The sequence below is a fragment of the Ochotona curzoniae genome, unplaced genomic scaffold, assembly GCF_017591425.1.
Source record: "Ochotona curzoniae isolate NIBS_2020 unplaced genomic scaffold, NIBS_Ocur_1.0 contig_4514, whole genome shotgun sequence".
Lineage (NCBI taxonomy): Eukaryota > Metazoa > Chordata > Mammalia > Lagomorpha > Ochotonidae > Ochotona > Ochotona curzoniae.
The window spans coordinates 4032836-4050687 of NW_024466312.1; positions in this window are offsets into that span (position 1 = coordinate 4032836).

Below are 17852 nucleotides of genomic sequence, written 5' to 3' on the forward strand. Positions count from 1 at the left end.
TCTCGTTTTCATTCAATAGTCAGGAGGATTGCGGATTTCCAAGCTGGTTGGCTTCCTCGCCATTGGAAAACAGGTTATCCTGATGTGCAGGAGTGAGGTGTTGTGCCTTCCCGTGTTGGCACCAGTGACTTCCCAAGAATATGAATGTAGACATACAGACCCAAAATGTCAAGTCACAAGGTTCTGAGGACATACTGATCACAGAGAACAGGAGAAAGGGGGGCAGGGAAAAGGGGTGGCCCTAGAGTTCAGAACCATAGTGTCCTAGTGGTTCATGGGAGAAATGCAGCTTCAATTCCACTTGTGTTCTCTTATCATCCCGATCTTTCCCTTTCAACCACAGCAGCTGCTGAAGGAGCTTTGCTACATGATCCAGAGATGGTGCCTTCTTGGGAGAGTCATCTGATGTGATCGATGTTTTAGGTATTTCAGAAATTGATCAGGCATAACAGGGTTAAGGTTAGGGTTTAGGGTAAGGGGTGAGGGTTTAGGGTTTTGGGGTTAGTGGTTAGGAGTTAGCGTTTAGCGGTTAGGGTTAGGGGTTAGGATTAGGGGTTAGGGTTTAGGGTAAGGGGTGAGGTTTTAGGGTTTAGGTATTAGCGGTTAAGTGTTAGGGTTAGGGATTAGGGTTTAGGATTGGTGCTGACTGGTGGGAAGGGATAGTCCCAGGGTTTGGCCTTCCAGTCCCTTCAGCTTTCTACTGTATAGTCTCCTGATGTCAGTAGTTCAACAACTAAGCCATTGGACACCCTTTGTATGAATACCTGCCCTGTGCTTCTTCCCAGCCTTAGCAGGGATGGTGAATGTAGTCTTCCTTTAGCACAGGCCCTGCAGGATGCTCCCAATGGTAAATACGTTGGTTTTGGAAGTGTGGTTGCTGAGGCCAGAAGCCACTGTTGCTTCACCTCTGAGCTTGTAGGTTAGCTGGCCAAACTATGTTGTCCCATTTTACAGATGGACAATTTTATGGTCAATGAACACAGCTTCTGTATAGTGGTTCCCATTGTTTCTAAGTCAAGGTGGGTAAGGGGGAAGGATAAAAGAGGACAAATGAAGTGAGTAGTGGTAGTGGGGAGAAGCTTGGAGACCGTCAAGAGAGCTGGGAGCTGGGAGGTGATGGAGCTGGGAGGCACCCCTGCTAGGAAGGGTGGAGCCCCCGAGGCTACTGCATCCTCCTGAGCAGCTCTTGCTGCTCCTCTCAGCTCTGAGTCCAATTACTCAGCCTGGACAGGGTTCAGGATGGCAAACCATACACATTCTCACCTGGGTAGTTAAGGAATGTGGAGTCAAAGGAGGCAGTTGGAAAGAGGTCCTTGAGAGAGAATTGAAATGATAAGGGTGAGCCAGGGAGTCAGAGGGCTATGGAGTGGAGGCCTGCCTCCACCCAAGCTGTGTGCAACACCAAGTCCCACCATCTTGCATGCCAGTTCCTTTGTTGTTGCTCCTTTTAAAGATTTATTTATTTTTATTGGAAAGGCAGGTTTACAGAGAGGAGAGTCATAGAGAAAGATCCTTCAACTGCTGGTTCACTCCCCAAGTCACAATGGCTGGAGCTGAGCTGATCTGAAGCCAGGTGCCAGGAGCTTCTTTTGGATCTTCCATGCAGATGCAGAGTCCTAAGGCTTCGGGTCATCCTCTACTGCTTTCCTAGGCAATAAACAGGGAGCTGGATGGGAAGTGACATAGCTGGGACACAAACTGGGATCCAAGTGTATGCAAAGCAAGGATTTAGCCATTGAACCATTGCGCTGGGGTCTACATGCCAGTTCTACATGGCTGGAGACTTGACACACTCCCTCCTCCTTCTGCAACTGAGCCTTACTTTCCCTCATGGTTCGGATGCTATGACAGTCTCCTAGGGCGCTCATGTGTGCTGCAGCCTCAGCCCAAACTGTGTCTCCCTTGAATCTTCCATCCAGCCCTGCCCTGAGCATCAACCCAAGTGTATGCAAAGATGGCCCCAGACTGGGTGTGTGTTCTCACACCTGGGTGTGTTGTACCCCTTTGCCTTTCAGTACATCTTGCTTTCTTGCTCCTTTTAGCTCTGTCTCCTGGCTGTACTACTACACAGGACAGCAAGAACCAAGACTAAGTCTAGTTGGGTGGGTCTCTTGGAACCCAGCCAGGGCTCACAATCCTTATAACTGAATTCAGCAACTCCCATCTTCACAACAGAACTCAAAAAAGAGAGGAGAGACCCAGGGAGAGCAGGAGAGAGAGGAAAGGACCTGGGCTGGACATAAAGGAGTAGGAGGGCCAGGGGTTGGGGGAAGAAAGGCAGACCAGCTCTGCAAGGCCCTGTTCCACATCTCCCAGGGCCAGGTATGGGCTGAAATGGGTAAGGGGGTCCTCAGTTCCTTTTGCCTTGGCCACCTCCAGGGCTGTCCAGGCCTTGGCTGCCCCAGAAGGAGTCTTATTGAGGGGAGAGATCCAGAGCTGTTCTGGGCAGCCTGTGGGGTGTGAGCATTACCAGAGCAGGAGCGAGGCATCCTAAGCCCTTGGCTCACTAGCCCTGCTTGACCTGAAAGCTGGGCCATCTCTCCTTTGCCGCACACCCCTGCAGCCAGGCCTCTGGCTTTCCCCCTTCCTTGCTCTGCCTCCCCCTCCCTTTCTAATTCTCAGAATTCATGTCTGTCCACTGGGTTCCAGGAAATGGCTGGTGCAACCCTGTAACCGAATCCCCTCCAGTCGCTCCGTGTAGCTACTCTGCTCCCAGCCCTCCCCCGTGTCCTTCGGGGCTGGGTCTGGTTACAGAGTGGGGACCAGCCAGGCCAGGCTGGCCCAGGAGCAGGTCTTGTCTTGCCACTCTGCCTTGGGGGCTGCTCTCCCCTCCAGCTCACCTCTCTGACTGGGCATAGTCTGTTTCCTTCAGCTGAAGTCTCCCCACTTCACCCACAGCCACAGCCTAGGGACTGTGGAGTAGACAAAGGGTGACAGAGTCCTGTTCATCGTCCTTGGAGAAACTTTTCCTCCTTTGCTGTGTCTAGGTTCTTTCTGCTCTCTGCTGGAGACACTGACCACAGCTAATCCTATCAGAAAAGGGGCTGGGCTTCCTTCCTTTTTGTCTTCCTGCTGATTCCTTCGCTTTCTTCCTTTTCTTCCTCTTTTTCTCTTTCTTCTCCTCTTCTCTCATCTTTTGCTTTTGTCTCTGCCCACCAACAACTCTTTGAGGTTGTAAACTACAGTTGGACCCTCAGCGCAGCAGTTAAAGGTCCTGACAGCACCCATTCCCTGTGTCTGACTGACTGCCTGGGTTCCATGCTGGGTTCCCCTCCCACCCGACTCCCTCCTGCTGATGTGGATCCTGGAAGGCAGCAGGTGAAGTGGTTTGGCTCCTGCCACAGGTGAGCGATGGACCAGGTTCACAGGTTTAGGCCTCTGTCCCGAGGCCACTGCAGGTGTTTGGAGAATGGACTAGTATGGGAATTCTGTTTCTATCTCTCTATATTTCCCTTGTTTTCAAAAATTCAAATAATAAAAACCCTAGCTTAGATGCTGTTCGTTAGGAGGCCACTTGGGGGGAAAACCAGTGGATGAAAGAACTCTCTCTTTAGGTGTGTGTCATCTACTTCTAACAGGAAGGAAGTGGTCTGTAAGCAGGATCATTCCCGCCTCACAGTAATCTGTGGCATTTTGCAACAATGGGCATCAGAGATCTCACCAGTAACTCATTGGGCCTTGTGCTAGCACTCTCACTGTAATAAAGGCTATGGAAGGACCAAGGCATCCGTTGGCTTGGAGTATAGCCTGGGTGGTAAGCAGTAGCAGCTTTGGGAAGCCCTATGGGAGAAAGGATTTGGACAACAGTCTATCCTGGGAGGACTCGAGTGGGTCCCATGTGAAAGGGCATAAAAAATGTAGATCAAACATGCAATCTGCAGAACCACAATTGTACTCAAATCTGAACTCAAGGGAAAAGGCAAAGGGAGGGGGCTTTGGGTGTCTGTAGGATCTCCTGAGATCTTTGTTTACTAAGAGTGGGAACAGAGCTAGATCTGAGGAATGGCTGAAGGATGAGGCTGAGGTGGGCTGCAGGTAAGGGCTTTCATCAAGGCCCTGAGGAATGGCTCTCCAAGCCTGGCCTGAGACTAGCAACATCCGCACCTCCTGAGACTTACCTGCGGGACATGCACATTCTCTGACTTGCTGAGTGAGCATGGGGTGAGGAGAGGACAAGGCCCTTGCTTTCAAGCTTGTGGGTAACTTTGGTGCTCAGGCATCGCAGAACCAGCAGTCTGGTATTCAGGTGGGCATGTGTGCAGCTCCAGCATCCCCATCCTCACTGACAATCACTGGAAACCCACAAAGGAGTCTGCAAAAACCCTCCCTCTGTTTTTTCCAGCCATCCCTATCGGGCCCTGGGCTCCTTGGGTCTCCTTTCCTGGGAGTACATCCCTCTCAGCCACCCCTCTCAGGCCCAGCCTTATCTGCTGGCCCCAGATAAGGAGTGAATTGGCCTAATCAGACTGCCTGGACTGGCTGGCTCCAGGGAGGTCTGTGGGTGGTGCTCCTGCTAGAAATGGAGCCACTCACAGAGTGACCCCATCCCCACTCAGTGGGTCCCCATCACCACTCCATCTCCCCACCAGAGAACACAGTACCTCATTAGCACACACTCTCTCTCTCCTTGCTAATCAGCCCTCAGCAACTTTATTCCCAAGGAAGATAAGGACTGACTATCTCAGCTTCTGTGAAAATCACAGTGGTGAAGTCTCTGTCAAGGTCAGGATGCCTTCACAGGTCTCTGGTGAAGGAGAGGGGCAAAATTGGACTGTAACTCTGCAAGCTGGCCTCAAAACACAACAATAGGTCTTTGTGCCTGCAAGATAACAGACACTTCAAATTACTTCTGATTCTCTGCTCGACCTTCTGTTTAGCCACTGCTTTGCTTTATGCTCCTGCAGGTAAGGGAAATTGATATGGTAGGTCTCTCTACATTATAAACAGGTAGAAGCAGGCTCAGAGATGCTTGCCCCAGCCCGAGACAGTCAAGGACAGCTCCATCCTGGTGGTATCATGGGAGTCAGGACCCGCGTCCATCTGTGAGAGAGAGAGGTTGACAGAATGGCCAGATGAGCCTCCCAGGCCCAGCCCTTGTGGCATTGAAACAAAAACAGAACAAAACAACTACAAAAACCCAGCCTAAAGGATATCTAATCCTGGGGAAAAGTGGAAAAGTGTTGTCATTTAGGGCTGGCTCAAAAACTAGGGCAATCTGCCATGAGTGAAAAGAAAGTGGCATGATTTCTTGGGCAGCAGTCCTGAGGTGCAGGGCGGTTGTGGGCTGGGAGGGTGGTGTGACAGGGGCTGTTAGAAGAGCAAGTGGAATTGTAACACAGCTCTCACAGTGCTAGTCTGGGGTCTTGTCTGCCCCACTCTGGCCCTGGCTCCAGCCCGGGCTCCAGCTTATTGACAGACCGGAGAGCATTGGCAGAGACTGAACCACCTCCCAAATCAGGGAGAGGGTAGAGGGCTGCTATTTGGGGAGTGTGTTGGAATGTGCCCACTTGTTGGGGATGAGATAAGTTTCTTGGACTGAGGGTTAACATAGGGCATTGGCAGTGGCGGGGCGGGGGGGGGGGGTCTTTTGTGCCCATGCAAAGGAGAAGACTGAAGCCCATTTCTTCATCTTCATTTTCTCTCTTTGGCTCCTGAGGTGTCATGGAGGACCCTGGGGACCCTATGGTATTTGGTTTAAGAGCGGAATGAATTTCATGAGTGATTGGGTCACCTGTGGGGGCCATTACACCAGCTGCCTAGGAGGGAGGAGATCCTACCTACAACAAGGGCCACCAGTACCTCAGGGTTCCTTGGGGGTGTGGATAGTACAAAATTAGCAGCTGCTCAACAAGCCAAAGAAACTTCCTGTGCAGCCAGTCTTCTCCCCTTCTGCTTTCTCTTTGCAGGTTTCTCTATAACCTGGGCTTTGAAGGATTCCCAAGACACACTCTATGGGACAAAAGCCCTTTGGATCTTCACATTCGCTTTCTCCTCGCCATCCATAAAGCCAGTTTAACAAACATGGTATACTACCAGGCTCTGCTGGCAAGGCACTGCACCAACAGCATACCGGGGCCTTGCAGTAGAGAACTCTCTGTGTTGGCTGAGCCACACCTCAGTGCTCTTTAAGAAGCACCAGGAGCCACATCCAGTTCATTTTTCCATTGGAGGAAAGTCCATCTACTCATGCAACTTCCACCATTGAAGGTCCAGTGTGCTGTTTCCTGGGTCTCTTCCTAGGTAGATTTAATATCCTTGAGAAAGGGAACTTGAATTTAGAGCAGTCCTTTGCTGCACATGGTGAAGGTACCTGTGAGTGTTTGGGTGGCAGGGCAGGCAGCCCTTGGTGGTGTGCCAATACCCCTGCTCCTCCAGCTAGGCACGTCCTCCCTGTGTCACGCGGATGCTTCTTTGCAGCTCCTGACTCACTGTGTCTATGCAGTCTTCTTGGTTACTCACCAGATGCTACCATCAATCCTTAGGCACCTGTTCCTGCTTCATCAGAACCTGCTTGCTGGGGTTTCTTTATTGGCAGTGATAAGGAAAGCAAGCTCAATTCTGGGAGCAACTCGAGTGCTGAATAGCAGCAGCAGGTGGGTCCATTCACCATGGGTGCTGGGGATAGCATAGCAGACCCAGCTTTCAGAGGTTCCCATCCTCAAGTGTTGGTTCGGTGTGTTACTGGAGCCGGTTCTACTTAGCACATTTCCAGCAGTTTGGCAAGCTGGTTGCCAAAGATAGCCCTCTGTCAAAATACTTGAACTGCAACAACAGGCTTAGTATAGAGCAAGAGTTTGACAAAAACCCACAAATGCCTTCTGTGACAATCCTCTGGCTCTGCGGTAGTTGCCTTAAAGGCCATTGTTTACCACATTATTCATAAATGATTTGCTATTCACCTGCGTATTTGTGACATTTTTCTTATTACAATTTTTCTTTTCTGGAGAGTTTGATTTTTTTAAGATTTATTTTTAATTATTTTAAAGGCATATTTACACAGAAAAAGGGGGATGCACAGACACACACAGAGAGAGAGAGAGAGAGAGAGAGAGAGAGAGAGAGAGAGAGAGAGAGAGAAACTCTTCTACAATGGCTGCAATGGCTAAGGTTGAGCCAGACTGAAGCCAGGAGCCAGAAGCATCTTCCAGAGCTCCCACGTGATTGGCAGTGGCCCAAGGACTTGGGTAATCCTTCATTGCTTTCCCAGGCCATGCACAGGGAGCTTGATTAGAAGTGGAGCAGCCTGGACTGGCCAGCCAATGCAAGAAGCAGCTTTACCCTTCCTGCTACTGTGCCCCAAGTTTGTTGTTTAAACTTTGATCAACACCCTACCTCTTTGTTGGGAATTGTGTAATTTTGTTAGGGAATCGGTTGAATCATGGCAGTGCAGGGGAAGAGGAATTTGCTTAGGGCTAAGGAGGCAGAAAACTCATTCATGAGTTAGTGAGCTGAGTTTCAAAGGCAGAAATAGGCCCACAAACGTGCTCACAGCCGCAATCAGAGTCACATAAGATGCACCTGGATCCCTGGCACCTGGCCCTGCAGCACACCAGCCTCTTGTGCAGCCTCCTACCTCCCAGCAAGCTCTGTTCTCCTTCCCAGTTCTCACGGTTTGTGCAGATGTTCTCGGCCTCTGTCCAAGCTTTTCCCAAGAGGGAGAAGGGAGGAAGGAGGGGGACGAGCAGGCAAGTTCCAGATGAGGCTCACCTCTCAGGGCAATTGCAGGGCAACATCTGCACAGCTGGGCTGCCGGCTGACACCCTTCCGTCACGCTCCGACAGATGCAGCCAAATAAATCAGTTCACGGCAGGAAGAGGCTTGGAGAGCTTCCAGTTTAGCGAAACCAGATCTGGGCTAGAGAAACAGCGAGAAGCCATTTCAGAGAGAGAGCTAGCAGAACAGGCCATGGAGGCCTGTTCCGAGGGAGCTAATGAGATGCTCCACAGCAGGGAGCTTTGGCATCTCCACACACAAACCTCTCCTCCCTCAACTGGATTTTGGAAGCACCAATACCATCGAGTTCCATGCTCATAAGTGCATGAGACCATCTGCATGGCCTGTGTGTGTATGTCCCAGATCTGCCACACTTAGGGTCTGTGTGGCAGTACTTGGAGGTTGAAGATCTGGCTCACCTCTTGTTTACTCTGAGTGTCCTAACCCTAGGGCATGAAGAAGATTTGTTGCTCTACCAGATGTTGCTGTGGTGGTTGCGTGTTCCAAGCACACATCCAGGGGTGCACAGACTCTTAGGTGCTCCTTTCTCAGGAGCTCTCCTTCTGAGCCTGCCACAGAAACTTGTCTCAGGGTCTTGAACAGAAGGGCTGGACTCTCTGCTACTGGCCTTAATAACCTGTCCTACTGTCTCCAACCCCACTCTCTGAGGGGGGCATGCAAATGTCTGTGCAGTTGGAGCTTTGAAGTCCCGTGACAGAGGCTTACCTCACCCTGCTGCCATCAGGGCTGACTCAGGGGACACTGTCTTGTGCCACCGCTGCCTCCCATGATTCCCTTGGCAGTTTCCCTTCTGGGGATAGAGCAGGTCATACCTGGCTACACTTACATACTGGGACCTGATTGCACCCTGTTTGAAGGTGATGGCATGCCACCCACATAACTGCCATTGACCTACAATGATTTGAAATGCAGCTTTTGGGGAGGAATGAAGGGCCTCCTGAAGGTCACTTTTTCTCCCTTTATCCAGTATGTGCACAGGGTAGAGTCCTATCATTTCTTCCCACAGTGACAGTAATATCTCCCTCAGGTGTCTTGCTGTTGTATTTTCAAAAGGTTCATTTGACAGGAAGAGTAGCAGAGACAGAGGGAGAGAGAGAGAGAGAGAGAGGGCTCTTTCATCTCGTGGTTCACTTCTCAAATGGATACAGGGATTGGGGCTGGGCCAGGTTGAATCCAGGAGCCAATAACTCCTCCACCCTAGTCTCTATGTGGACAGCCAAGACCCAAGCACTTGGTCCAGCTTCCACTGTTTTCCAAGATGCATCAGCAGGAACCTGGATTGGAAACAGAGCAGCCAAGACTCAAACAATTGTTTCAATGTGGGATGCTGGTGTTGCAAGTGGTAACTGTGCTGAGGGAACTCTCAGAGTGTGGGAGAATCTTGGAGAGCACATTTGCACATCATGGCACAGGAAGCTTAGACATGGAGCTTTTGTGAAGCCCTGGACTGAGCCACAGCTGGTCCAGGAACAGGCTGTCCTGGTTCAAAATCCAGAGCTCTCTTCGGCAGTGTGTTTCCTTGTGCCATGCCTTTGCCCTGGGCCTCTTGCTCCCCAAGCACATACTGCATAGGCCTGATGGTCTTTGCTTATCTTTTTTGGGGAATAGACAATGCAGATGGTCAGAAAGGTCCTTGTGAGTGGGCTGTCTGATGGTTTTAAACAAAGAGATAAAGTGAAGATTCAGAAGCCAGGTTATTTGAATTTCAGAAAAGCCACAAATATTTAGTATAAGCATGACCCAAATTAGATGCAGGACACACCTGACACTAAAAGTTTGAAATTCATATTGAGTGAAGTGTTCTGTATGTTATCTGCCAACTCTCCCCTTCCTTTCCCTTCCCTCCCCTCCCCTCCCCTCTTCTCCCTTTCCTCCCCCTTCCCTCCCCTCATCTTCCTTCCTCTCCCCTCCCTTTTCCTCCCCTTCCTTCCTTCCTTCCTTCCTTCCTTCCTTCCTTCCTTCCTTCCTTCCTTCCTTCCTTCCTTCCTTCCTTCCTTCCTTCCTTCCTTCCTTCCTTCCTTCCTTCTTTTAATGATAGTATTTATTTATTGGAAAGTCAGAATTATAGGAGGAGATACAGAGGGAGAGAGACAGAGAAAGAAATCTCCATTTGCCTCTTCCCAAGTGCTTGTAAGGGTTGGGGCTGGATCAAGCTAAAGAACACCATTGGATTTCCCATGCAGGCGGCAGGGATCCAAGTACTTGGGCCATCTTGCATTGCTTTCTCAAGGCAATGGCAGGGAGCTGGATCTGAAGTGGAGCAGCTGGGACTCCAATGAGCATCCATATGGGCCACTGGCATAACAGGCAGCGACTTAACTCACTGTGCCACAACACTGGCCCTTATATCTTAGATGTTCTATTTCTCTCCTGTTTCATTAGATTCTATTTGTTAACTTTTTTTTTCTTCTTTTTTTTTTTGCTTTTATGTTGCAGTGCAAGTTTCAGTGACCTATCTAGATATTCCTTGAGGGTTTTTTTGTTTGTTTGTTTGTTTGTTTGGCTCTTAGTTATGTTGAGTCAGTCAATGGCACAACAAGAATCAGCTCCTTAGAAACAGAATGAGGCTATGGCTGGTAGGGACCTCAGGTGGGGTAGATGACAGTGCTGGGATAGAGAGCTGAGAGGTTCTCCCTGTCCAGGTACTTCCTTGACTGTAGTTCAGAAGAGGAGGGAGGTTTGTCCAGCTGTTATTGATGGAGGGTCAAAAAAAATCTCACCTGGAAACTGGACAGAGGACTGATCACAAGAACAGATAAGTGGGATACGAAAAGTGTCAGAAAAAGAGAGCTAAAGTTAAATGTGTCCACTCATAGGAAAGAGGCCCAAAGTGAGGAAAGGCTAGGCCTGCTACTGTGAGGTCTCAGAGTAGCTGCAGTTGTCATCACTGACCTATGGTTTTGCCTCCCAAAGTTCCAGGTAAACAATGTCAACCAATCACAGTCCAAATATATTAAATAGAAAATTCTAGAAGTGAAATTGTGTAAGTTTCAAACTGAGTGCTCTTCTGCATAGTATGATGTCTTACAACCTCCTGCTGTATCCCTTTGGGTACATGAATCATCCTTTGTCCAGCATGTCCGTGCTGTGTACATGGCCTGCACATTACTGATTTATCAGCTTGACTATGGTGATACCACAGAACTTGTGTTGATATAGTCCCTCTTCTACTTAATACTGGGCCCCAAAACACAAAGAAGTGAACACTGGAAATTCAGATATGCAAAGAGAAGCTGTCAAGAGCCTTCTCTAAGTGAAACGGTGAAAGCTCTTGACTTGTGAAGGAAAGAAAAAAAAATGCAGGAAGAGGTTGCTAAGAACCCCGGTAAAAACAAATCTTTCATCCATAAATTAGCAAAGGACAAAAATTGGTTCTGGTTCTGTTTTCACATCTCAGACTGCCCAAGTTAGGGCCATCGTATGTGAGAAGTTAACATGGTAGAGGCATGAAATCTGTATGTGACATGAACAGAAAATGTGTTCTGATTTATAGCACTGTGTTCCAGAAGGCATCCACCCCACAGGAAGGTGTCAGCAAAGGATTTCCTTGAAACGAGTAACGTGAAACCATGTACTGTTCATGAGGGATGGTTTCACAGACTCAGGAATAAGTATGAAATAAGTGACAGGCAAATCACTACCAAGGGTGTTTATGGTGCAACTCTCACTAGAACTAATTTATAAATTAAACTGCATCAGAGGTGTAATATTTAAATTAATAGAAAAACACAATTTATGTTGGATTCAATTCACTGGGAGTCCTGGAACATACCCCTGGGGATGGCGGGGGGCGGGTACTGTACAATTCCAGCAGAGGGAGTCTTATAAAGTAAGGTGTTAAGTAGATCTTGGAGTAATTGTTGATATTTTAAGGACCACAAATATATGGCCTGCCCTGTGTGCCCACTAAGGAAGTGTGTTAGCAACTGAACAGGACTCAGTTCTTGCTTTAATGGAACATTTAGTTGACAGATTATCCAACGTTCAGCTTAAACATCCACTTCTGGGGCCTGGCGGCGTGGCCTAGTGGCTAAAGTCCTCGCCTTGAAAGCCCCAGGATCCCATATGGGCGCTGGTTCTAATCCTGCCAGCTCCACCTTCCATCCAGCTCCCTGCTTGTGGCCTGGGAAAACAGTTGAGGATGGCCCAAAGCTTTGGGACCCCACACCCATGTGGGATACTCAGAAGAAGTTCCTGGATCCTGGCTTCGGATTGGTATAGCATCGGCCGTTGCGCTCACTCGGGGAGTGAATCATTGGACGGAAGATCTTCTTCTCTGTCTCTCCTCCTCTCTGTATATCTGACTTTCCAATAAATAAATAAATCTTTAAAAAAAAAAAACTTACACTTCTGGCAGGTTCTTTGCCAAAATTCTCACTCATGCTATCCCCTTCTGTCACGTCACACAGTGACCTGGACAGCCGTCCCTTACCTACGGCAGCCATCACCACCTGTATGTTCTTGTTTATTTATTGTTCATTGACTATCTGCTCCTTCTTGATTGTCAGCCCCAGCAAGGACCTGGAGCAGGCATCTTCTGTTCCCTACTGTTTCTCTTGCCTGGCAAATAACAGTGTTCAGTATTTTAACCTTTGAGTACACTTGAATGAATGAAGACAGGGAGATTTTCTAGCCATAGTTTAGTTGCAATACAATGAACATTTGACCCAAAGAAAACACCAGACTTCCCTTTAAACATTCTGCTGTGCTTTATCCAAGTTTTTTGCATTCTTACATGTAGAGATAGAAGACAGGAGATGGTGATAGACTGAAAGCGTTGGGGGCCCATGTTTGTGCAATTATTATTTTTTTTCAGTGACTAATACAGCAGAGTTTAATGGATGGTTTTCTGGATGATTGATTAATGAAAGTTTAAACTCAGGGAGGCTCTGATCGTTGGAACCTGCCTGTGTCAGCAGCCATTCCTCAGTCTACATCAGTTCTGTGTGGTAGGTGTTTCTTGAGTATCTGCAAGCCTGCAAGGACAAAAAATATGAGTTCACAAAATCACGCACACACAGGAATGCATTTATCTGATTGAAAAGCTGCAACTCCTTATTTAAATGAATAAACCTACAGTGGCAATTTATGAAACATACCTCTTACAGGAAGTAAGCTGAATTTTTGGCACCCAAACCAACAAGAAAATCCTGTAGTGGCTGTCATTTCTGTGAAGGCTGTCTCTGAACGCCTGGCTGGGCTGCTTGAGGAAACAGAATTCTGTGCAGCTTTCAGGTCAAAGGTCTTGTGGCTCCAGGTGCTAGGGTCACATCAGAATTTGACCTTAGATCTCTCCAAACTAAACAGACTTGACTTTTTACCCAAAGTAAACAGGATGAGTGAGTCTGGTGTGGGGAGCTAGACAGAGAGAATCCAGAAAGAGAAAAAGTGTTAGAGGTAACTGACAAATTCATTGGTTTAATTTATTCTTCCATGCTCATCAATCTCTTTCAAAGGGCCAGATAGCTTGCTGGGAATTAAGGATCTGACAAAATGAACCAGATAAGGTTTCTGATCCTGTGTCAGGATGCCTTAACAGGGAACAGGTGTTAGAGTGCCATCTGAGAAGATGTTGGTTTGGGCTGAGGTGTGTCACTTTTGAGATGCAACTCCAACATGAGTTTATGAATTATGAACAAGATCTCTCCTTGAGGACTCAGATTCATAAATACAATTGCTTCTCTGGCATTTCCCTGTGGATATTTTACATTCAAGGCATTCAAAGCTCAGTTTCACCCCACACACATTCCTCCTTTGTTGTTTTCAATTCTATGAGTAGTAACCCATTTACCTGCCACTTGTCCAAGTGTAAAAACCTCTCTAACTTATCTTCCTGCCCAGTTCCCCATTTTCTAATCACTTAGCACCAAGTCCTATTGGTTGTACCTGCAAAATACCTCTTGAATTTGTAACTTCTTACTTCTGGATCTTAGGTCCAAGTCCAAACACACACCTTCCCACCATCTGGCCTTCTGCAATGACTTCCTTCACCCCCGTTGGTCTGCCTGACTCCTGTCTAGTGCCTTCTGATCCTTCTTTGTCATGTGGCAGCCAGAGTAACCTCCTGAAATGACAACACAATTGCACCAATGCCCTGCTTGGCACACTCCTGGTGCCTTCCCCTTTGTGTTCAGGGAGAAAATCGAATTTCTAACAAAACTTGGGGAGCACATCAGGTCTGGCCCACTGGTCTAGTCTCCTAGTTGCTTCTTTGTTCATTTTTCTGTTCTACCCCTCATACTTGTCTCTTTTCTTCTTCTTCTTCAAGGATGTTACACACACAATCTGTGATAAACAGAATAAGGTCCTCCAAAGATGTGTAGACCATGACCCCCAGCACCTGTGAATGTCACATTTACAGGACAGAAATGAGATAGGGTTGCAGAGGGGATACAGGTGGTTAACCAGCTGACCTTAACACAAAGAAACCATCTGCACAGACCCATTGTGTTCACAAGGATTCTCAACAGTGGAAGAGGGAGACAGAGGAGAAGGTTGGAAAAATTGGGTGGCAAAAGGACGCACCTCCTCATTGCTGGCTGTGATGATGAGAGGAGACCATGAAGGCAAGCAGCCTCTTTCAGAAAAGAATGTGTCTCTGACAGAACTGTGAGACACATACCACACTTCCAACCTACAGAGTAGTAAGAAAGTAAATGCATTAAGCCAGGGGATTTGTGGATATTTGGGTTTAAAAATATTATTTATTTATTCATTTATGACAGAGAAACAAGGTTCGGGGTAAGATATAGGCATAGCACCCATCTGTTGGTTGTTTCACTGAATGTCCCCAAAATCTGAGCCTATGGTAGTCTAAATTTAGAAACCAGGTACTCAGTGCTGCCCTTTTGCATAGCCTGCAGGGATCTAATCACTTGAGTAGCCATCTTCCACTTTCCAGGGTGCACATTAGCAGATGTTCTAATCAAGGGTGCAGCTGGGACTTGAACCAATGCATTGTTTTAACCAGGAGACCTGACACCTCCATGGTGATTTGTTATAGCAGCAAAAGGAGATTTAGGTAACTGCTGTCCTGAAGCCTGGGATGCTGTTCTTTCAGATTTTAGCCAAGTGCTACCTCTCCAGAGAGACCTTTACAGGACCCCTGACTGCATCGTGGTTACTTCTATAATGGATCCTGGTATCTTACTTTTCCTTCTTTTCCAATAATCTGCTGCCATTCTAGTTGTCTGTGCATATGAGATGTAGAATGCCTGCAGATGGACTCTGGAGCCATGACCAGGGTTTGAATCTTGCCTCTACTGCCAGTTTTATGTAACCTTGTACAGATTACTTAACCTTTTTACAGATGCCTTAGACATCTTTTTGGCAAAACACTAATGAAAATAGTATTATTGCTATAGGACTGATACAAGAATTAAATGAGGGAGAATTCATTTAGAACAATACCTACCACAGTAAGATAATTTCTTTCTTTCTCTTTCTTTCTTTCTCTCATTCTTTCTTTCTTTCTTTCTTTTCTTTTTAAGAAAACTTATTCACTTACTTGAAAGGCAGAGCTACAGGAAAGAGATATTCTGTCTTCTGGTTCACTCTCCAGATGACCTCAATAGCCAGGTCTGATATAGGCTGAAGCCAGGAGTCAAGAGCTTTTTCTGGGTTTTCCATGCATGTGACAGGGACCCAAACACTTAAATCTCCTTCCATGGATTTTCTCAGGGAAAAGATGGGAAGGGACATCAGTTAGCACACATATGTGACACTGGTGTGGCAGACGGCTGCTTTACCTTATGCGCCACAGTATTGCTCCTGAATGTATACTTTAAAAACGTTTTTTAAAAAAGATTTATTGTGCCTGTTACAGTTATATACACAAAAGTATGTGTGTGTGTGAGAGAGAGAGAAAGAGAGAGAGAGAGAGAGAAATCTTTAATACACTGGTTCACTCCTCATGGCCTAAACATCCCGAGTGGGGCCAGTCTGAAGGTGGGAGCTAGGAACAAGTTTTGGGTCCTCTACATGGGTGCAGGGGCCCAAGCACTTGAACCATCTTCGGCCATTTTACCACCTATGTTAGTAGTGAGTTAAATTGCACACAGCACAGCCAGGACTTGAATCTGCCCATATGGGATGCTGATACTGCAGGCAGAGGACTAATAACCTATCCACTGCACCAGCTCCCCAAGGGTATACTTTTGAAGTTGATTTCTTCCTGCAAGATTTAATTCTCTGAGATCAGAGACTGAATAATTTGAAACATTTTTTTATAAAAAAAAGTATTGATTTTAATTTTATTTGAAAGGCAGAGAGGAGGAAGAGGAGGAGGAGAAGAGAGATGAGACAGAGAGAGAGAGAGAAAGAGAGATTGTTGATCCTTTGGTTCACTCCCCAAATGCACATAACAGGCAGGGCTTCCTGAAATCAAGGGCATGGACTTAGTTAGTCTTTCCTCATGGGTGACACATACCTAAGCACTTGAACCATAACCTGACACCTCCCAGAGTGCATTAGCAGGAGGCTATATCAGAAGCAGAAGGGCTAGGAATCAAACCAGACACTCCAATACAGAATGTGGGCACTCCAAGCACCATCCTAATTACTTTGTTAAATATCTGCTCCTTTCTGGCTCTTTCTGTTTGCCATTTTATTTGCCATCTCCACAAGGTTTACACTCTGGTACTAAATAGTCAATCCTTGCACATACATGGAAGAGTATGGATCTGAAAATATTTATCAGAAAAAATCTCTTCCAGGATAGGTTACTCTAAATGAAGAGTTTTTCAGTTTTGACACAGTGGACATCTTGGAATGGATAATTGTTTTGGGTGTGGTCCTGTGCATTGAAGAATGTTTAGTAGCTTCAATCCATGGAATGCTAGTAACATCCCCAGACACAGCAGTTGTGACAACTAAAGGTCCTCCTAGGCACTGCTATTGATTTCATGGAGGGCACCGTCACCTCCAGTTGTGAGTCACTTCAATAAGGGGACACACATCACACCCACAACAAATGAACATGCGTGTGAGCAGGTGGGTGCAGTCCTGTCCTTGCCCGTGTTGACCTGTCGGACTCCATGAAGCACCTGATGCACAGACTTCCCCTAGGAGCTTCTTTGCTGCAGCTCAGCAGCTCAGAACACTTAAATCTTGATTATGATTTCATTTCCAGAGAGAATAACCCACCCTAAAACCATAACATAATCACTTTCTGAAAGCAGGAAGCATTTCTCTCAAAACTGATAGTTCTTGAACTTTTCACAAGTCATATTTTCATGGTGTTCATCTTTTTGTTTTGTTTTGTTTCCCCTAGAAAATGGTTATGTTTAAATGCTGCATATTCTCAAAAAAAATAAAGGGGGGGCTACTTGGGAAAGCCTTGGCAGATAAATATAGTATTTTCCTGGAGTTTACTGAAGTATGTGACGGAGGATGTAAGAGATGTAGAGACGGATGGGAGGGATATCTCAAGGCCTTTATGAAAGTGAACGCAGAGAGGGAGAATAGCCCCCAGTTTCCTTTCATAGCAGGTCTTTGCTATGAATTGCTGGGCAGCTTAGCAAACCAGGGTCCCTCTCCAGGACTGAGCAAGCACAGTCCTCCCCTCACTACTTTGTATGACAAGACCGGACAGGTCCTTACTCAAATAGAAGAAACCCGAAAAGGGAGCAAGATAATCACTATGTCTACTGAAAAGGGGCCCTAACAAAGGAAGGGGCCAGGAGCAGTCAAAGGTACCCCCAAGGAAGCTCAGGAAAAACCAGTTCTTCCACCTGTCAAGGCAGCCTGAAGGATGGGGAAGATGATAAGCTGAAGTTCCCCAGGCAGCTTGGAAGAAATCCACCAAGAAACAACCCTGGGTCAGCTGGGGCCCACTTGGAGACAATTCACTTTCTTTATGGACTTTTCTCACGGACTGCATTCATTGTTGTCCAGTGGAGTCCAGTGGGAATCAGTGGTACAGGTGGAGGTCTCATCTTCATTGCATTTAACTGTGCTCTATGTGTGTGTTCAGCTTGTTACTACAGTTTCTTTGTCCTTGTAAAGTGGTACTTTTCTTTCTTTCTCCTTTCTTCTTTCTTTCTTTCTTTCTTTCTTTCTTTCTTTCTTTCTTTCTTTCTTTCTTTCTTTCTTTCTTTCTTTCTTTCTTTCAGGAGGGA